The sequence below is a fragment of the Rhinolophus sinicus genome, chromosome 1 (assembly GCF_057876585.1).
Source record: "Rhinolophus sinicus isolate RSI-liver-muscle chromosome 1, RSI-T2T, whole genome shotgun sequence".
NCBI classification, from domain to species: domain Eukaryota; kingdom Metazoa; phylum Chordata; class Mammalia; order Chiroptera; family Rhinolophidae; genus Rhinolophus; species Rhinolophus sinicus.
In genome coordinates, this window is record NC_142501.1 from 190,130,920 (window position 1) to 190,154,238 (window position 23,319).

Consider the following 23,319-nt stretch of genomic DNA (forward strand, 5'->3'; position numbering starts at 1 on the left):
CTTTCCTGACAGAACCCATCAGTCACCTAGTCTTGTTATTTTGATTTCTGCAGAAACTCTAAAGTCATTCTTCTCTTCTTCATGCCAAATAAAGCTGTCTCACTTTAGGCTCTGTGTTAGTTAAGGTACTAGGTAAGGTTAGATAAAAGGAGACCCCCCAAATGCAAGGAGGACAAGTGGTCCAGGATGGGTGAGTGACTGCTTTTTGAGGAGTGGAGTCCTTCTTTATTGTTGTATTTTCACCATCTGGGGGATCAGATTTGATTCATTCATAATTTCCAGGTTGCAGCCTGTAGGAGGAGAACATGAGAGGTAGAGAGACTTGAGTGCTGCAGATCACTTATGAGTATGTTTATGTATTTTGTCTAGAACTTAGTTACTGGCCTCCAACTACATACAGGATATAACTGTATATGTAATTCAAATGGGAGGCCATCTGCCACAGATTTATTCATTTGACATGATTGTATAGAACACTATTTTGTTTCAGACCCTGTTATAAATGTTGGGGATTCAATAATAACCAAAATAGAGTCTTATGTATATAATACTTACATGATGACGGAGGAAGGCCAATAATACACAAATAAGCAAATACGTTTATTTACTACTAAGTATTATAAGTGGTATAAAAGAACACGAGGTAAAGTAAAGGAACAGAGAATAACACAATGCCTCATTGGATAAGATACAAGACATAGGTTGAAGTATTTGATGAGAGGTCTGATGAAATTGGGGGAATGTGTTGATGTGGCTATCCAGGGTAAATTCATACCAACCTGGAGGACTTGAGGTGGGGAGTGATCCTGGCACATTTGAGGAAGAGAAGCAAGACATTCAGTGTGGCTAGAGAAGGGGAAGAGTGCTAGGACATAAGCTTGGAGAGTTGGTTGGGAGACATGGTAAAAACCTTGGGTTTTAGTCTGATAAAGGATTCTGAGAAAAGGCATGATAAGTTATAACTCTGGCCTATGAGACAGTGCCTACAGCAGGATGACAGTCATGGACCTGGAAGCTGTTGTAGGGAGAGTGTCACCAGCTAGGTTGGCATGAAGGACTTACTATATACTGTGCGTTGTGCTAATGAAATACTCTATAAGGATTTTCCCCAATTTTTACACATGTATTTCTGAGCATCAATGCAAGATCACTTCAGCATAATACTTTGCCTCCCTGAGCTACAATTTCTCTACCTAAAAAATGAGAATTATTCTTTGATAGTATCAATGCAAGGATTGAATCATGCATCACATAAGAAGCATGAAGAAGAGTGCTTAGCCCATAGCAGACGATAAGGACTAGGTCCCGTCTTTCTGGGAAGCCACTCTTAAGTCATTTTCAGCAAGCAAGCAAGTTGCAAGGGAGAAGTCTCTAGAATAACTGAATGCAAGTGAGAGATAAGAAAAAGGAAAGAGAAATGAGAAAGGAAAAAGAGTTGCTTATGCTACCAGCAGCTCAAAAATATTTTGTGATAGTGAGTAGGATGAATTTCAACAAATAAAGAATGAATGAAGTAAAGGTGGAGCTACGCTTTCCCTTTCATAGCTTTAATTGCATATTCTTTGACTTTTATTTTCTATTAGAAGCCACAATCCAGGGGCCAAAGCATATCTCACTGGGCCAAGTGTCAGTGGCATTTATCTAAGATTTTCTTTCCACCAAAATTGTAATCCAATTTAAACTTGTAAAAATTAGTGAATTTGAAAATAACTTTTTAAAGGTGCCTCCTGTTAAATTTGGAAAAGGTGAATACTTCTATTATAATGCAAAATAATTTCATTCAATAGGTTTTGTTTCTGCATATATGAGATCATTGACGTAGATTTGTTATGATTATTTAAGGATTTCTATTTGTGTGTGCGGATACTGAGATCCATTCCTTTTCTTCAATTGAGAGTAAGGCTTGGGCCTCTCCTGTTTTTAACAAGTAATTCTAGTAGTGAGTGCAAGAATGCATTCATACTTCAGAGCAGGAATGTCCAAACTTTTTTCAACATTTTTTACCAAGGGCCATATGCGGTAAAATACACAAAGAGCCGGTCACTCACTCGAGGTGAAGTACGTATTGCCTCAGTTGCTGGCAATACATACATAAAATTGCTTTAGTTACTGGTTTATTTAAGTAAACTAAATATATTTTTGGAATTTGCTGCGGGCCAATTAAAAATGGATTGCGGCCGCAGTTGGCTGGCGGGCCGCAGTTTGGACACCCCTGCTCCAGAGCTATACTGGATTTACCTCACGACTCTGCCAATTTACTGTGTGCATGATAACAAACAAGTTACTTACACCCCTAATTTGCTTGTCTACGAATTGAGGATACTATTAGTATCTACCACAAAGGAGCTATATGAGGATTGATAAAAGATTAACTAATGCATATGTGGGGACAGAGCCCCAGAGAGCAGGTTCCAGGCTCTTGGCCTCATGTAGAGGGGTGCTGGCTAGGGTGGTAGATGGCCGTCAGCTGTGGCTAGTTGGCCGTCAGCTGTAACCATTGAGCCATTGGCCACTGTTATAACTGCTGCACCTACGGAGGGAAGAAGAGCAGAGTTGAGGAGAGTGGAGGAGAGTCATCGGCCGGTTGGCAGAAAAGCGGACAGCAGGTCGCACGTCGTGTGAACCCAGCCTCCAGTGAGACCACAGTGGTATGACTCCCCTACCTATGGCTCCGTGGGTGTTCCTTTTGAGCCTGGCCACATCCTGTGTTCTTATATGGGGAGCGGGAGTAGAGACCCCACAGGCTGCCCTGCACGACACCTGTGTTCTTGTGCAGGGAGCAGGAGCAGAGACCCCGCATGACACCCTACACAACAGCATATTAAAAATTTTAAGAGTTTACTTGAGCAAAAATCAGTTGGAATAGGGCAACACAAACCCAGAAGCGGTTGCTTCTTCATAGACAGGAACCAGGGGAGAGACGTATAACATGTGGAAGCAAAGAAAAGAAATGAATTGATTAGCTACAGCTTAAAGCCTAGTTGACTGTTTGTTATTGGTTGTCCTTAGTGTTTGATTTTGTAACTCTAAGGCATGTACAAGCATAGCTTTTGCTTGTGTGGGCTACTATGGCATTATAGCCATATCAGCCTAATGGCCTCCTTGTTTAATTAATTTAACAGGATTAAATGAATTCAAACAATGTTTGATAAATGATAATTCTCAGTAAGTGTTAGTCATTAGTGTAAGTAAGAAATGCAATCATATTTTCCCAAACTACCTGACAGGAAGATAACATTCATTTGGATTTGAGCGTCCTCAGGTGTTTTATTTTTTTCCACTATTAATACACATATTATTCTACCTTTCCTACATATGATGATTCAGGAGAGGCTCAAATATTTCATTAATCCTCTCATGTATCATTTGTGAGTGTCTCTCTCCCCCCGCCCCCAAAGGAGGAATTTTGATAGACTATAACAGGAGGAGGGTATTTCTGGGCAAACTCGCTCACGGTGGCCTTCAGTCTGGGACCAAACTCCAGACTCTCTAGCAGTTGGGAATCTTTGAGTGGCCCCCTTTGATCTCTGGAGAGAGTAGGTGGTGTGTATTTCAAGTCTTGATTGCAAGGGACAGAAGCCAACTCAAAACAGCTTAAGCAAAAAAGGGATTTATTGAATAATGTAACTGAAAACTCCAGTGATCTGTTTCACTTCTGACATGGCTGATCGAAATGTGCAGAAACCTGTCCCCTTTTAATTTTTGGCTCTGATTTTCCTTCTTGTGTCCTTTGTTCTAAGCTATATTTTCCCTCCAGTCATGGTAAGGAGGCCACCTTAGGAGAGAAGGTCTGTTTCCCAAAGGATCTGGCGGACATGCCAGATTATGACTGCTTCTTTACTTGGTTTAAGTTAGCTGCCTATCCAGGAAGTACTCACTGTGGCCAGCAGGATAGAATATCCTGATTGGTCAGCCTGGGTCGGGGGCAGGCAAACAGAATAGACATGGAGGAGACCAGTAATGCTCTGCTTCTCTTCTTCAAGAGGTCTGTCCCCTAAGAAAATGCCCACACAGAAGAACTCCTTCCGAAGAGTAGCCCCAGGGGCAAAGGCTATCAGGAAGCTGTACCATATAAGATCTTGACATCATTACTAGTCAGCTGACAACTGATGAGCCAAATGTGCTATAATTAAGCTCATTCTTATGATTGAATAATGTGGACAGCATGGGTCGCCCACTGCGTAAGTGTTGGTGATCTTATTTACAACTTCTGCCAGACATTTTTGGTGCTCATATAAAGATTTGAGGCTAGAGACATTAAAAACATAAATAGAATCCAAAGTGTCCTGACTACAGTGTTGAAATCGACCTTCAGAATAGAGGACATTCCGAATACATATAATTATATTTTGAATACAAGACTTTTCAGAATTCCTTGAGCATGTATATTCATGCCTGGATTCTGTTGGACAAACTGCAAAATGCAAAGAGAAAAGGTACCTCTCCACCTTGATGAAGTAAAGGCAAAGGTCCATAGATCTAGGAAATACCCTATGCGTTGCCAAGCTCAGGACTCCCTCAGGGGAAGGCTGATTGAGAAAATGACATGTTTACTCACTTGCTATTCTCATGTGTCAACACAGACTATCTGGAGACAGTAGGGGGTGAGATAGATTCCAGTGTAAACACCGTTGCTGAATACACTCATCCTGATGGGAGGAGAAGTGTTTTCTGAGGCAGTCAGCACAGAGCTATGAAATGAGAGTTTTAGGTTTGACTTCCCAGTGACATCCTGTGTGAAATATACAAGTAAAGCTGTTCAGTAGGATAAAGCATAGAAAGCTGATGCTGCGTGACAAGGTCCTTAGCTTTATTTTCACATTGCTTGGCTCCTAGTTTCCATCACCCAACCTCCACATTCAGGTCAGCACGGTGTCTCAAAGAGCAATGCCTCTGTACCATATGGCTTTCCCCCTTATCACCACCCAGCCCTGCCTGAATACTTTACTCTTCAGTTACTTCATGGGTTCAAAACAGATTAGATCATCTATACAGAAAGTACTAACTCAATGGTGACTGAATAAATAAATGGAGGAAAGAAAAAATATATAAACATGCATGTTTTTCTTCATTATCTGCAGAAATCATAAAATGAATCAAGGTTTCTCATCCTAATGGAAAAACTCATTTAGGTTTCTATACATTACATTGTCAAGATGATAATTTTGTTTTTGAACAGGTTACATAGATTTACCATCAGTTTATTCAGAAATATACTTCCTTCTTACAGATACTTAGGGACAAAAGGTAACATGCAGAAAATCAAATGCATTTGCAATGCCTTCAAGAAAGTGATTATTCATAAAACTAAAGAAACTGGTCAAAGAGCATAAAAAACACACATTTAAAAAAAAATTCTATATTATAATCCATTAAAAAACATATAAACTTATCCATGGCTTCTTCTCCTGAAATAGTTAACGATTTGGTCTTAGCAGACTAAAGAGTTGTCTTTTAGTTCCCTTTACTCTTTCTTCTCAGGGACAATTGAGTTCTTGGTTATATATTTATTCCATCCACACCAAAAAAGAAAAAGAAAAATCACATGTCAGCTTTTATACCGAGCATTGAGAAAAATGGGTGCACTTTCCCTGCCATCCTACTTGTTGGAGTTACTATCCTGAAACCCTGTATCAGAAAACATGTTTTTGTTCACAAACATTTGACTTTGGCTCAGTCTTAGGCATAAAAATGTCACTGAGGAAACCCTGAAGGGTCCTAAAATAGAAAGAACTCATCTGTAGTCTGAGAGTTCCTGCTGGATTCAGGAATTCAGGGTTTGAGAAATTGCGAAGAATCAGCTTATTTGACCTGAAATCCACGATATCAGTTCTTTGGATTGTGTTTGCCCAGGAGCCAAGCACTTTTCACTGGACTAAACATCCTATTACTCTTCCTGTTATTTTTCTCTTCAGTTTAAAGAAGTTTAAAGGTATTCTGGAAGGGTATGAAATGGTTAAAGGATAAAACTCAGGTTGTAATAAATCTCAACGTGCAATTTAAAAACTCATTCATCTATATTTTTAAAGTGCTCCCTATAAATATATAATTGTAGCTTCATTATAAATTTCAAGAAATTTTTAAGGAGAACCTAGTCACTGTATTATGTGCACATAAGTTACATACTGAGCAGAACTGACATGCTTCTTATGCCCAGGGGATTGCATTGAAGTAGGACTGTTAAAAGGAACTTCCCAAGAATGTGCAAACTACAACTTTAAGATACCATGGAAAAAGTTGTATCAATGCAAGGTAATATGGATTAAATGCACAATTTAATTAGACACCCTATGCAGCATTCTTATAGGAAGTGGAATCAAGGAAGTCAGTCCACAGATGGAAGAAAAAGGTTTCATAGGATTTAGATATGTTAGATAGGGTGAACTGTTTGCCACAAGAGAACATTTGATTATGGCACAGATTATATGTGAGGAATTAGTGCAATGTTTGACAGGCTAGTGGCTAACAGTACCAGCTTTGGTGCAGGTAAATAAGTGCAAACTCTGAGTAGCAATGGAAATCAGAGGATAAAAGAAAAAGTTGAACAGTTTCCAGATAGCCAGATTAGAGAGAATAATGGACCAAAATACATTTATACTTTATGCTATATAGCTCTAGTGTCCTGCTGTCTTCAAAGGAGAATGAGAGATGATTCCTTGGCATGTTCAGGATGAGATTACTTGAACGTCCTATATATAAAGACAAAAATGAAACTAAGCTTTTTGTAATAGTTAATACCAATTGACAGTAGTTCATGTATAAAAATTATAAATGAATGAATGAATGAATAAGTAAGGAAGTAAATAAATAAATAAATAAATAAACGGGGTGCAATGGACTGAATGTTTATGCCTCTCCCCAAGTTCATATGTTGAAATCCTAACCCCCAAGGTAATTCAGAGATAGAGGCTTTGAGAAGCGATTAGTGCCCTGATAAAACAGTCCTCAGAGAAATCTCTCATACCTTTCACCATGTTAAAGATCGAGTGAAAAGATGCCATCTGTGAACCAGAAAGCAGACTCTCACCAGACACTGAATCTGCTAGCATCTTGATCTCGGCCTTCATAGCCTTCAGAACTGCGAGAAATAAATGTATGTTCCTCATCAGCTACCCAGTCTGTGGTATTTTGTTATACCAGCCTAAGACAGTGGAGGTGCATGCTCTTTAGTGTCCTTTTTAACTGAATAAGTGCACAGTTTTAAAAACAGAAACTATTGCCTTAATTGATAGCATAGAAGGGTAGGAATAGGATTGAAATCCTTTTTTGTAATTCCATAAATTGAACATAGGTAGTAATTCTGGAATTACATACGTTATTAGATTAGCCTCTTTCTTTTCTTTTCTTTCTTTCTTTTTTTTTTTTTTTTTTGGTCATTATATGCTGCACAGGGATAGACACAATTTTATCTAGGATAGTAAGATTAATTATACCTGTAGTATGATATCTACATTATTTCCCATTTTCAGTAATGTAAATTTATTAATTTACAAGATGCCCCACATTTTCCAAGGAAATGAAGGAGAATTATCCCTACCACTGACATAGAAATTCATGTTTTGAGACATAAATTCAGTTTTGAGACACTATTCCAATTACAGAGAAAACTATGGGACAGATCCATAGATGATCCCAGGTCTTCATTGATCTACCATTATTGGTATTTGTATTTCCTCAAATACAACTAACCTCTGCTTTTTAAAAGACATTTAAAAAGAAAGTACAATATATAAAGTAATCAAAGCCTAGGTAACACGTCTCTAGAATTCACTCTTGCTAATGTACTGTTATTTTTGATTTGTCCTTCTTAAAATTAAATAATCAAAGCATTAGAAATAAAGATGAAGTCCCTCTATCTCTCATCCCAGTCACATTCCTATGCCCTTCCTCCATCAATGCAGTCATCCCCTACTATAAATTTAGTATATATTTAGTTATATGCGAAGTATATCTCTCCATCCTATTTTTATATAATATATATATATATATACACAGAAAATATTTACATTTTTGATTAGTAATCAAGTTGAGAGTCTCCTCAACTATTACCCATTCAGTTTTATTTTTTCCTTTTTATGAATTATTTGCTCCTTTAGCTATCTTTTATTGAGAGATTGGTTTTTTTTGTTTTTTTGTTTTTTTGTTTTTGGAATATAGATTTCTCAGTCTTAAATATTTAGTAAAATAATTTAATATATGCATTATATAATTATATGTTTAATACTATATGATGTATACTATATACACCAAATAATATATACCTATGTATATAAAAGCACAAAAGTATAAACTCATATACACATGTGTGCATACATGAGTATATGAGTATTTAAACATATAAACTCTCTCAGTATGACTCTTTTGATTTTGATCTTGGCTTAATACATCCACATACTGTTCTCTCTGCTTTGTTCTTTTGCCAGGGCTTACTTAAGATAGTGAGGTTAGTTTTCAGGTATCATTTGCTCTGCATCTGTGAATTAGTCTCATGGGGTAAACTGTCAAATAAATACTTCCCATGGCTGATTTATATTAGAGCGAGTGTCCCGGACCTTCTTTACGCCATGTTCACCTTGAGACTACATCTCTTTCATGTGAACATTCCCTCCGGCGTGACGGCTGAGCTCAGGATCTATCTAAAGACGGCTTGGCTTGATGTCATATTCTTTTGTTTGAAACCCTCTCTGTTCCAATAACGTCAGGAGCACACCCTTGCTAAGCTTGACTTGACCTAGGCAGAACTTGTTAATCTAAAATCAGGTCTCAACATGAAATTTGCCATTTATATCAAACTTTATAATGGAGTCCCTTTTACATAATAGAGTGAATAGAGTGACTTTTCCCTTCAACAATTCTGCACTTGAAAAACACAGAGTTTTTCAAATCAGAAAATTACAACTCTACATAAGTCTTTTGGAAATGATTCATTCTCCAAAATTAACTAGATTTGTCTTAAAAATCATATTTTACTGTGCAAATTTTGCAAGCAAATTCCATTATCCAAAGCATTCTCTTCCAGTATAATATGCTTATAGTAAATTGAATTCTAACACAAATAAGAAATTCTAGAACTGAAATAATTTTAATTTATTATGGAATGTTAAAGGGTTGTTAGGAGTTTATGAAATATTCTGTGAGATGACCAGTGCAGCTCATAGAACTGGAATAAAGGCTATCCTACTGAGATTCTAACAGATAGGAATTAGAAAGCCAGCTCCCACAGGTGTGGATTCTTTTCTCCTCAGCAGTGCAGCTGAAATTTTAGAAATGGTCTCCAAGTAGGAGACAGTGTCAATTAATTTATCCAAATAGTTTTCCATATATATCTTAGCCAGTCTGGGATAGAGTTTTTAGATCATGAGTTTGCTTCTTAGGGATAAGGCTAGAAATCAGGAATGGACTGTGGACCTGTGAATTATACTTTTCCTTTTTTTAAAAGGAACAATTTAGACACTGACTTGCATTCTTGGCTACTTACACTTTAAAAGGTAGGCATAAAATTTCTTTTGTGATTTCATTCCAAAATATAGTTGAGTGGTTCTCAGTGTTTGATGTATCAAAGATCATCTTAAGTGGTTTTTAAAAATGAGAATCATATATGTTTTTAATTTTTAAAAATTGCTTTTCCCTTTTAGATGGAATTTCTTTTTAGAGCAGTTTTAGGTTCAAAGCAAAATTGAGCAGAGAGTACAAAGTTCCCTCTGCCCCACTTAAGCACAACCTTCCCCACTATCAACATCCTGCAACAAAATTGTAACATTTGTCACAATTGATGAACCTACTATCATTATAGTACTAATGATACTATATTGACACATAATTGTTACCCAAAATCCCTCATGTAAATTAGGGTACACTCCTGGCATTGCATATTCTCTGGGTTGTGACAAATGTGTAACTGTCTGCATCTTCCATTAAAGTATCATACAGAATAGTTTCACTGGCACCCACATCTTCTCTGCTCCACCTATTTATCACTCCCTCCCTTCTAACCCCTGGCAACCACTGATTTTTTTAATGTCTCCATTATTTTGCCTTTTCCAGCGTGTCATGTAGTTGAAAATCATACAGTATGTAGTTTTTCAGATTGGCTTCTTTAATTTAGTAATATTCATTTAAGATTCTTCCCTGTCTTTTCATGGATTGGTAGCTCATTTCTTTTCAAGGCTGAATAGTACGTATTCATGGTCTGGATGTGCTGCAGTTTATCCATTGATGTACTGAAGAACAGCTCGCATTCGTCTAAGTTTTGGCAATTACGAATAAAGTTGGTATAAGTATCCATGTGCAGGTTTTTGTGTGGACACAAGTTTTCAACTGCATTGGGTAAATACCAAGGAGTATGACTGCTAGAATGCAAGATAAGAGTGTGTTTACTTTTGTAAGAAACTGTTAAACTATCTTTCAATGGGTCTGTACCATTTTGCACTCTCATGAGCAATGAAGGAGAGTTCTTGTGACTGCATATCCTCACCAGCATTTGGTGTTGTCAGTGTTCTGGATTTTGGCCATTCTAGTAGTTGTGTAGTGATATCTCATTGTTTTATTTTGCATTTCCTGGATGACATATGGAGGAATTTTGTCCGATGCTACTTCTGCATCTATTGATATGATCATGTGATTTTTATTTAGTCTGTCAATGTGATGGATTACATTAACCATCTTTTTGTTATTTATTCCTAGTTTAATTCCAATATTGTCTAAGAGCATACATTAGTTTAATTTCTTATGGTCTGAGAACATAGGTTGTATGATTTCAATTCTTTGAAATTGGTTGAAGTGTTCTTATGGCCCAGAATGTGGTCTATCCTGGTGGTGTTCAGGAGCTTATTTTGAAAAACACTGCTAGATAGTTCTCTTCATAATGATTTATAAACTATACTTGGAGTTCTCTTCATAATGATTTATAAACTATACTTGGATGACAACTCTAATTCAATTCCCAATGAGACTCAATCTTGTTTCACATTTATTACTTCTCTTTTCACAGCTATGTAAAAAGTACACCTATTGCCAAGATATCCCCTCGAAATGCCAATAAAGAGATATTTTAACATGAAATTTTCTTTAGTATGCCCACCTGTATTAAATTTCCAACAGAGCTATGACTGGAGTCTAAAGTGCCTGAGGCAAAGCTTATGTGCTAGTCTTTATTAGTGAGCTAATCCTAAATAGCATGAGTCGGGGCAAGTGGAGTTAAGGAGAGAAGCAACTCAATGAAAGGATACGTTATCAAGCCAATTGCTGTTTTGTAAGCAGGAGAGTTAGTGCAATACGATTAATCTGGGTAAAATTGGTTATGGTGCTGTTGTTTACTACAGAGGAGGCTGCATGAGATGAATCACTTGACCTCAGGAGTTTGGGGCGGCAGTGTGCTATGCCAATTAGAAATCCACATCAACTTCATCATCAACGTGATAAACCTCCAGGAACAGATCATTATCATGCTGTCATTCTCTAGTGTGACAGCTGAGTCCTGGATTAGCTATTCAACACTCACAAGTATTTACTAGCTTTTACTACATTTAGTATTGTCCATTTTCTATAACCCGAGCACAACTATTATAAATATGAAATCTTTTTTCTTTAGTTATTATAGGAAATTTTTTTAAATACCAAAAAGAAAGACAACAGAATAATAAATTCTTAAGCAGCTATCATCAAATTTCAACATTGACCAACACATGTCCATATTGCTTACAGAATTATTGTGTCTTTGTCTTATGTGTAAGGAATCAGAATTAGAAAATGACAACAGGCACAGTGACCTCAATTGGTGGAGATAGGACTGGAGCCCTAGCAAACATATCGATTTAGGTAAATTCCAGGGTTTGGGATATTACCAACAAGCTTATTATGACAGCTATAGTTTGCTTGCTGATTTATCTTATTAATTTTATCAACCATTGCACCAACCCTAGGAGAAGAATCTGTTTCTAAAAGTTGTTATTGGAGAAATGCCTTAGTTTACCTTTCTAGTATATTTATTGAGTTAAATATGTACATGGAGAAGAAGAGGTAGCTTTTGAAAAAGATGCAGTTTATAAATCTAACCCAGTGATGACTCACAAGGAAATAATACTCAATGTCTTGTATTAATTAGCGTTATGCACCCCTAGTATTACTTAATTAAAGAAAATGAAAACCTAACTCAAGATAAGGCGATTTATTGTCCAGCATGCTCTGAATTTAATGTCTGTGTTTTAGACTTGACTTGTGCAGGCTAGTTGTTGAATAATTAAGAAGAATGATATTCACCAGTCCAGACTCCAGGATACTACCTTTCAGTACCCATCTGCTAATGAAACTCTCGAGAATTCCCACAGAGTAGAGCAAACAAACGTTACACAATTGTGCCAGGCATTTTTCTCACTTCTTTTATAGTAATACACGGTCCAATTAACATCCTGGTGGGCCTAGGGATTCATAAAATTTTGAAGAGAACCTTTAGGCTTTCTCAGAACAACTGCTAGAATTAAATATAAAAGGAAACAAGATCATCAGATGAAAAACTAATCTATAAATATTTAATTCCTGGTCTTGGAATAGGATACCAGGTTTTAGTCCATGGCGTCTGGTCACAGAGTCATGAAAGACCTTGACAGGTCATCCAGTCCAGACCTCTGGGAAGAACTGTATCCAGGACATGCTGGCAAATAGCTGGATCCTGTTTCCCTAAAATCAATAAGAAGGAACAGACCTCCACATTCTTGGGTCAAAAGACTCATATATGACAGCATCCAAAAGTCTCACTTATTCACAATTGGTTTCAAATCTCAGAGAATGTCTTTGTTCCTCCCTCCATCCTATGACAGACCAGTACTTCTTCCCTTGGGTCACCTATCATGTGCTTTGGGAAGAAAGAAACTTCAAAATAAAAGTTAGGCCAAACACAACACATGCTCTGCACATAAACAGTGCAGGGCATCGATAGGTAGTAAGACTTGACAGGCAACATATCCCTGAAATTTCTCTCTTGAGGCTCTTTTATATTATGTGGCATCTCACCACAAAGTACAGGTAATTAACTACCTGCAAAATTAGCAAGAGTCAATTTACTTGATTAAAATCTATTTTGCCTCATAGATAGACTTTCAGGGTAGCTAAGCGCAGTATTCCCTACCAGTTCACCAAATTCATTCTCAACTTTGCAATGAAGACATTAACACAGAAAAAAAATGTCTTCCCAACATTTCATGGGGCATAGATTTGTACATAGTATACTCTCAGCTAATGTTCAAATGAATAGATGATGAAGAAAGAAAGAGAATTCACAAAAGATGGGCAAACCAATCTTGAAAAAACTTACAAGTTTAGGAACTGAATTGACTTTCATAATACATATTATTCCATTTTGTTGCTGCTTTATCCTCCACCTGATGTTTTAATCCTACTATAGGTGACTTGCCATTTTATCTTGTGAATTTTTCTAGTGATATCTCATATATCTCTTTGCTAACCTTATGCCTGCAAAATTGCAAAAACACAAGGCTAGGTGAGCCTTCTTTCTGATCTTCTTCCCAATGCTTTGCTTCCTCACTCTCTTGCCTTCCATTTACATCAATGTCAATATAATCTCTTCATGAGATTGTAATGGGGAAAATATTAGTAAGGAGGATATTGCTTTCAGTTTCAATATCTTCATTGTGAAATTGAGGATGAATTTAATGAATTGATGAGGACTGCATAAAACAGCCTCAGGAAAGTTTGTTTGGAAGTCATTCAGCACTTTCCTTGTTACTGAAAAGCAATCGGCAAAAATAGAAGCTGAACAATTAATGAGCTAGAAGTGAATATGATCAGTGATCTTATTAAACAATGTGTAGAAGAGAGAAGTGCAAACATCAGCATATAGATGTAAGAATTTTAGGATTTATTATATTCAACACTGGGAAAATAGAGAAATTTCTAAAGTTATTAAAATTTGTCTGAATACTACAATATTTTAATTCATTTAGAGTACTATATGAGCATGAAAGATAGTTTTTAATAAACTTAAATCTTCCTGAACAAACTCAGCATTATTTTGTAATTAAATCTGTCAGCTCACACAATATCATATTATTTTTCAACTTCTACAGAACAAATTCAGAGTTGAGTGGAGGTGTTAATTATCTTTGCTGAAATGTCATATCCTAACTTGTTAATATTCTTAAAGGGTTATTCCTGAAATAAAGTATTGGTTCTCTGTAGGAATGTTTACTGCTAGAAATATAGGAGTGGTAAACACCAAACCTGTTTGGTATACATACCTTCCTTGTTTTATGAGATAGACATTTTCATTGAAAAAATCTGTAAACCAAATTTTATAAATCAAGTATCTATCATCTATCTATCTATCTATCTATCTATCTATCTATCTATCTATCTATCTATCTATCTATCTATCTATCTACTTACCTATCTAGGAGTTTTACCATGAATTCCTCAAGGAAAGATTAGCAATTGCCTTTAAATATACCTTTTGAGTAAATTATATGTTGAATTTCCTTAGTACTGAACATCTACCAAAGCTTTGTTTTTATGCTGAAAATAATTATCTATCAGCTCTCTCTAGTCTACAAGTGAGAAAGGTAGCAGCCTTTGGCAGCAAGTCTTAGCAAGCTGCTGATAAAACTGAGAATTCCCTACTTACAGATAGGTCTCTTCTCAAAACACCTAGGAAAGCAACAGAACAAAACTGACAGGTGACCTGAAGCTATTTTATTGAAGCAGTTACTACAAATCAACTAATTCAACTCCAAAGTAAATAAATAAATAAATAAATAAATAAATAAATAAATAAATAAATAAATAAATTGAACTTGGTTAGATTTGTTGTAGCACAAAATCTGTATTACCTGCTGGAAAAGAAAACAGTGTAAATATACAAATGTCATGTGCTAAAATGGAGAAATCAATACAGCAGTTAAGAAATACACTAGAATTCCCGGAGAAGGAAATACATAGAATATGCTTGGCCTGCCACACAATATTATTTTTTCTTAGACAACCATTCTGTACCTTGTTTATGTCAAATTCAAGGCAATCTGTGGAGCCGGGTACCGTCCAAAGAAAACTCCTCTGAGGAAAGGTCAGGGTCACACTTGGCAGATGGACACTTTATGTTTCCTTCAACACTCAGAAATGCCGCTCACATCTGATGAAGCGGTGAGGCTGTCATCAAAGGGACCTGAAGCTGACCTCTTCTATTTGAAGAGATTCAGGACACGAGAGCAGGGAGTGCTGATTTCCCTTATGCTGTCCCCTCTGTGAACTGGTTTCCTAATGATGCATGTATTTAAAACAATTCTGCAAATGATATCCTATTGCAAGGCCTCTGAGCAGATTTAGTCAGCTCTACATCAGGCAGCTTTGAGAACATACAAGCCCCCTTTGCACTGTGGAGCCAGCTGGCCACTCTGTCCGAATGCTGTCTTCCCAACATTTGGATCTCTGCCTCTGTCCCAAGAGCACTCTTGTGACACCGTAATGATTTTTCAGGCACTTGGACATAACCATATGCTTGGCTTTTCTTCCTTTAAATTTTTAATGCCGGTAAAATTTTATCTTGAAAAGTATTGAAAATGCAGAGAACAATGCCAAAAAACAAACCAGATTGTTATTCACTTTTATTTCATATTAGCAACTGTTAACATTTTGTCACATTTGCCCTTGGTCTCTTTGTTTCTTCAAGACATATATCCTTAAAATTGAAAAGTTCTTTTTGACTTTTACCTCTGATCTCATGGCCCTCTTCCCAACATTGGAAAGAATCTTTCAGTCACTGGTTTATACTTCTAGTTTTGGAAAACGTTTTATCCGTGGACATTTGAGTTGTATTTAAATTATCGTAATCTCGTACACTGATCTACCTTAAATTGTATTCTTATCTTAATCAGACACTGTTATAAATACTTTATATGCATTATTCCACTAAGTTCTTATCAAATTCTGGGATCATTTAATTATTATGCCAATAAAACTTTTGCCAAAGTGAAATATTCTTTTGGAAGGCAAAATAATTATTTTATAATCTCCATTTTCCAAAGGGCTCATTTTTTCTTTGTAAAAATTTAACTACGAGGAGTTGTTGACTACTTACCTGGGTCAGATGGTTAACTTAATTCTAGTCCTCTCAGTAGCACTGCAAGGTAGGTGTTACTAAACCCATTTATAGAAGTAGAAAATCAAAACTCAAAGAGGTGCATGCAAGTTGCTCAAGACCACACGGGTAATGATGGGGAGAGATGGGATATAAGCTTTGGTGTATTTTCTCCTAACCCCATTTATTCTCTTTGACTATATTGTACTATGAGAACCTCAGAGCTGTACTTTCCAAATGGAAGAACTAATGTATCGAAATAGATTTTTGTTTTATTATTTACTTTTCCTCTAGCACTAACACAAATATCGTAAACAGCTCCTATTAATTTTAACACATGATTTTGTGTACGCAGAGATTTTTCCACTCAAGACGACTTTTCAAACATATTTAACAAGAGGAGAAAAAATTTCCCCAATACAGTTCAACCCATAGTCTTGCAATGTCTTAGTAATCTCTGATCCCAGACAGATGTCCTAAAAGTTCATCACTGGAGAAAGACGCATAGATTAACATTTCTGTCTCTGGATTAAAATAAAAAATGACAAATAACGGTTGGTCATTCTAGCCTTGAACTGAAAAAAACTTAAAAAAAAAAATGATGATCTCGTGAAAGAACAAATAAATCTAAAAGAAGACCTAAAACAAGTTAGTTTCAAGATCTTAAAGTACACATATATTGTACATTGTTTATATATATTTTTGTCCCACCTACAGCATCCAAAAAGTCATGGCAAGAAGTGTTGGGAAATAGAATTTTAAGCATTCAGGTAAATTTTATGTCCAGAGACATGTTGAGTGTTTGGTATTGCAAAAGACCTTAGCTATATGGGCCCCAGCTCATTCTAATGTCTGACTTTTCCAGACCATTTGGGGCAAGAATTAAATGTCAACGTTTCATAAAGCCTGAGTCCAGAGAAAATGAAATGCATTTGGTTTCTTTCTTTAAGACCACAAGAAAAATACACCAAAATCTATAGCTGATAAGGACCATAGTGTATCTCAATTGATATTATATGGTATTTCATTTCAGCTAAAGAAAAAACTTACACTTTTTTTTTTAAATTAGAAAAGCTATTATGAAAGGTTTCAAGTAATATAAAATGTGCTTTGGCTACTTTACAAGTTAGGTAGGAAAACTTCACTGAGCTTCTCAGAAAAAGTACAAAGTTTCAGTGTGTATGTGGGGCATAAAATAGAGATTCTATGGTGGCAGGGTAGGGAGGGTGTCAGTATTAAATTACACAGAAAGTATATGAAGGACAAGTATATTGCCTGAGTGGGAGGGTGAAGTCTCTCTCATGGAAATCACTAAGTATCTACCTTACCTCCCTCAGGTCTTTTTATAAAGGCTATCTTCATAAAGGTACTGTCTGTTAATTCCAATTTAAAATTGTGATCTCTGCCCCTTCCTGGTATTTTCTATTTCCCTTTGTTCCTGCTTTGTATTTATTTGTACTATTTATCAGCATCTGACAAATTATATAAAATTATATGTTTTATTTGTTTGTTTTCTGTCTCAGATTCCTAGTACATAAGCTCCCTGAAGACAAATCGTTTTGTCTGTTTTGCTTACCACTATCTCCAGTATGTAGGAGACTACCTGACACATAATAAGTTCTCAATAAATATTTATTGAATAAATGACTAAAAGAATACACATATAAAGAGTAGACACATACAACCATTTATTTTATATGACTATTAATATTGCTATGCATGACTTCTTTTGGTTAAAGGCACTAAAATACAACTCATTTTATGAGCAACATTCATAGCAAACCTGACAAGATCAACATTGAAAAACAAAATTGAAATATTGTAGGCTAAAATGTTTCATGAAAGAAAAAGATGCAAAATCTCAAGTAAAATGCTATCACACCAACCTCAGTAATGAATAAAAAAAAGAAGATATCAACTACTATCAAGGTGGATTTATCTAAGAAATGCTAGATAATTAGTAGATAGAAAAATCATATGTCCATGAGGATAGATGAGATGCAAAAAAGTTTTGCTGTAACATTCATTCATGATTACCAACACATAGCAGTGTGGAAAGAGAAAGAAATTCCCTTAATCAGATAAAAAGTATCCACAAAAATGTGCAGCAAACATCATATTTAACAGTGAAATATTGGAAACATCATCTTTGAGATCAGAAACAAGGAAGGCTGATAATATAAATTCTTCTCTGCATTTTACTGGAGCTCCTACCCACCACAGTAAAATGGAAAGAAAAGAAAGATACAAAGATTAAAAATGAAAAACCTACCATTCAGAGATTTTTATACATAGAAAAATGTCAAAAGGAATCTATAGGAATATTGGAATTAATAAGAGAGTTTAGCATGATAACGATAAAAATTACAAAGTTTATTATATTCCTACATAACAATAAAACGGTAGAAAATGAAATCTTAAAATATACAAATTATAGTAGTAGAAAAACTGTGAAATACTTGGATAAAATCATGTTTCTGGTTTTAAACTCTCAACATTAAGATACCAATTTTTCCCAAGTTCATCTAAAGATTCAATGCAATTGCAAACATAGCCCTACATTTTTTGATGAACTTAAAAATATGATTGTAAAACATTTATTGAAGCAAACATGTCAAGAATAGCCAAAATATTCTTCAACAAAGACAAGTTAAGTAGATGTACCCTACCTTACACCAACAACTAATTTTTTAAAAGTGATTAATTAGTAAAGATAGTGTAATCAGTAAATGGTACTCAGATAATTAGTTACCTATATGGAAAAAATAAAATTAGACCCTTACATCACATCATATTATAAAATCAGTCACAGGTGGTCTAAAAAAATTAAAGTCAAACAAAAGTTTGTAAGACAATACAGAAAAGTACTTTCACCACATTGGAAAAGAAAAGATGTCTTAAAGAAGACATAATATAAAGTTGATGGATTTGACTATTTGAAATTATAAATTTTGTTACTTAAAAGTTATTTTAAATATGGTAAAAAGATAGTTCTTCAGAGTGGGAGAAGATATTTGGTACACATATAGCTGACAAAGGATTATTATCTAAAATGTGTTCTGTATGTGTGAGTTTAGTTTATATTTACGTTTGTAATAAACTGAATATTTGTCTCGTCCACATTTGTATGTTGAATTTTAACCTCCAGTGTGATGGTTTTAGGAGGTGGGGCCTTTAGGTGATTATTAGGTCAAAAGGGTGAAGCCCTCCTGAATGAGATTAGTGTCCTTATAAAAGAGACTCCAGAAAGCTCCCCTACCTCTTCCACCATGTGAGGACACAGGGAGAAGACAGTCTAAAAACCAGAAAGTGACACTCACCAGATAACCAATCTTCCTATGTCTTGATCTCTGATTTCCAGCTTCCACTACTGTGAGAAATACATTTCTGCTGTTTATAAGCCATCCAGTCTATGGAATTTTGTAGCAGTCTGAATGGACTGACTAAGCCAATGTTTACATTTAGATTCACATTTGTATTTATTTTCAATAACATCATAAGGTAAAGCAACCTAAGAGGAAAAGGGCGGAACATAAAACAGAACTTTGTAAAAGAGAGTATAAAACTGGCTAATTCATATATTAAAAAAAAACCATTTCATTTTAACAGAAATTAGAGAAATAACTCTAAAACACAATGAGAAATAAAAATACAAAGTCCGTATTTGCAAAAAGTAAAATTTATGACAATACTGAATGTGGGTATACATGCTGAATGAAGGAAAGTACTGCACTAGGCATTGGCAGAGTAAATTAGTACAAATAATTTTGAGACAAATTTGACATTATCTATTAATATTGATCCAGAAATTCTATTCCATGATGTTTTCTGTAAGATACATGTGCAAAAATGATCATAGGAAAAAATTCTGAAAACAACAAAATGTATAATATGTATTATGCAAATATGAGGTCTGACAATTAAATTCGTGAACTTGTTGCAATGATGTTGCTAACCTTTTTTGATATTAGAGGGATTACTCATTATGAATTGATACTAATTGGACAAACAGTTAACCATGTTTACTATTTGGAAATACTCAAAAGGCTGGGAGAAGAAGTTAGACGACTTGAACTTTTTGCCAACAATTCATGGCTCTTGCATCATGACAAAGCACCAGCTCACGTAGCACTGTCTGTGAGGGAATTTTTAGCCAGTATACAAACAGCTATATTGGAACACCCTCCCTGCTCACCTGATCTGGCCCCCAATGACTTTTTTCTTTACTGGAAAATAAAGGAAATATTGAAAGGATGATATTTTTAGAAATTCAAGACATCAAGGGTAATACGATGACAGCTCTTTTGGCCATCCCAGAAAAAAGAGTTCCAAAATTGCTTTGAAGGGTGGACTAGGCACTGACATTGGTGCATAGCTTCCCAAGGGGAATATTTCGAAGGTGACCATAGTGATATTCAGCAAGAAGGTATGTAGCACTTTTTCTAGGATGAGTTCTCTAACTTAATTGTCTGACATATATTATGGTATATTTCTACTGTGTAACATACACTAATCAAAATAAATAAGCTACAGCGATTTACATTAGCATAGAAGGATGTCACGTACATGGTATGCAATAAAAACAACAAAACATAGTGACTAGTGAATATTTATTGAATGAGTAGAGAAAAGGAAGAAACATTTATTGTTCAAGAATTGATATATAGATGGTAAAACTAAAGTATAAAGAAAACAAAGGTGTGATTATCACACAATTCAAGGTAAAGGTCATTCTGAAGGAGGGGTGATTAAAGGTTAGGGATAAGAAGGTGATTAGGTTCGGTGATTGAGGAGGGGTCCATAACAGGGCTTTCAAGGTATCTTAGGATAGTTGAATGGATGTTCATTTATGTTTTCTACACTTCTAAGTATATATGATATATACAATACTAATTTATAGAAAGGAAACAAAGGCAGATCTACATTCAGAGATCTGTCCAAGGTCATAAAGACAGAAAGTGCCAGAACCCTGATTGGACCACTTCTGTTTGAATCCATAGCAAAGCCTCATCTACTAAACATCTACTCTCAGAAGAACTCAGGTGCTCTTCATGTTCCCTCCATCTCCCCAGCTCTGCTCCTCAGCTGGCACCTTCAGCCTGTCCCTGCCCATTCCCAAGAATGGCTTTGATCCTTATGGTAAAATGGAAATCTAGAGGACACCTTGAACGTTTTCTAATCCTCTACTGAGTAACTTTGAAAGTTCCTGGTATGTTCCATGACAGTTCTATAAAAGTTACTATGACATAATAAAATCAATAGTAATAGCTTATGTTTATTGACTCTTTACACTGTTTTTTTTGGTTTTGTTATTGTTGTTGCCACAGTATATACTGAATAGAAGACCAAACTAATCCTTTAAAAATATACTTCAGATCATGTTACTTGTATGCTCAACATTCATCAATGATTATTCATTTTACTTAGGATCAAGCCAAGGTGATTGCAATGGTCTGAAGGTCCTAAATGCTCAGATGCTTGCTGCCTCTCTGACTTAATCTTGTCTAGTCTCACCTTGCTCAGTCTCCTTCAATCTTGGCTTCTTGACTGTTCCTTAAACCTGTCAGTCCTCCCTTCTTCATTGTAACTATTTACATCTTGAATGGAATGCTCTGAAATATTCTTCTCCTAGATATTTGCATGGCTAAGTCCCTCATCTCCATTAAGGCTTTATTCAAGTGTCAGTTTAAATGAGGTTTACCCAGCCTTAAAATTGGTACTGTGCCCTCTCATAGACCCCACACACTCCCAGCCCCATTCAATATTTTTCAAAACACTTGTGACCATAAATATACGCATGTATCTGTGAATGTGCGATTATTTATTATGTTTATTGTTTTCGGTTGGTCTCTACTCTGTAAGGTTCCTTTAGGAGAGGACTTTATTTTTCATTATTTATTTTTTTACTGTTTAATTGCTTTAGTGTATCTTTTCCCTTTTCGTTTTGTTTTCGTTTCTGGATTATTTTTCATATCTATATTCCCATTAACTAATTCTCGTTTTAATAGTGTTTAATATGATATTTTACTTCTCCATTTGTTTACTATTTTCAAGGATTATCATTTTTGTTTCTAGAAGTCTTATTGGGTATTTTAAAAATCTGCAATATAAATTTTGATGTTTGTTGTCTCTGTCATATTATCAATTCCCTTTCTAATTTTTAAAAAACCTATTAAACATATTTTCTTTACATTCCATATGTGATAATTCTAACATCTACGGTATTTGAGATCTTGTCTTGTGGTTTCTGTTTGTGGTGATTTTTATTCATTGTTTCCTCATGAGTTCAGTGCTTTTCCAGGAGAATGGATTGACCTCCTGTTCTTTGGTACTAAAATTTTTGGTAATAACACTTTTTTTGTGGCTTGATAGGAAAGCCCATTTTTCTAAAATAGGTTTCTGATTGTTTCTTCCAATTTCCTGAAAATATGCTTGAGTATAAAGAAATAATAATCTTCTCCCCAAGACACCACGTTTAATTATAAGTAGCTATCTAAATACTACTCAGTAAATATTACGTTTAAATATATATTGATTTAACAAATAGAAAATGCTTATTATGGACCAGTAATAAATAAATGAAACTGAAAGCTTTAGCTCACTTTTAAAAAGTCCATTCACTAAAAAGTGTTCACAGCATTCTGTATAAATATCTCATGCATATATCATTCAATATATTCATAATATTATTCTAATCTCATTCCCTGGGAAGCCATCATTCAATTTTATTCAATAAATCATTATGAAACGAGAAACTTCAATTTCAGCATTTGTATTTATTTGTGAAATACTCTCATGCTATCTAACATTTTTTAAAGTCTTGTAAATATTATTCTTTGAAAGATATGTGATAAAACTGCTTTAATTAAAAGGCTGCACTAGCATTTCATTTAGAAAGCTTTTGTGTAGTGATTATATATATATATATATATATATATATATATTCAAAATGAATATATAGGTAAACATTTATTTTTGTGAAAAACACAATCCTAAACTTAAATAATATAATTAGATGTACATATTTTGGAGAACATAAGACCTTTATATTAGCACAGCATTATTGTAACAGAAGCTATTTGTAAAATTACATGGCCTAGCACATGAACCTGTATTATTATTTTAGATCTGATCTTCTCTCATTTTTCTAAGTCAAAAGTCTATGGCAAAAGAGAATTATAAAATCAGAGAATATTAAACATAGAAGGAACCTCAAAATAATCTAGGTGGCTCCT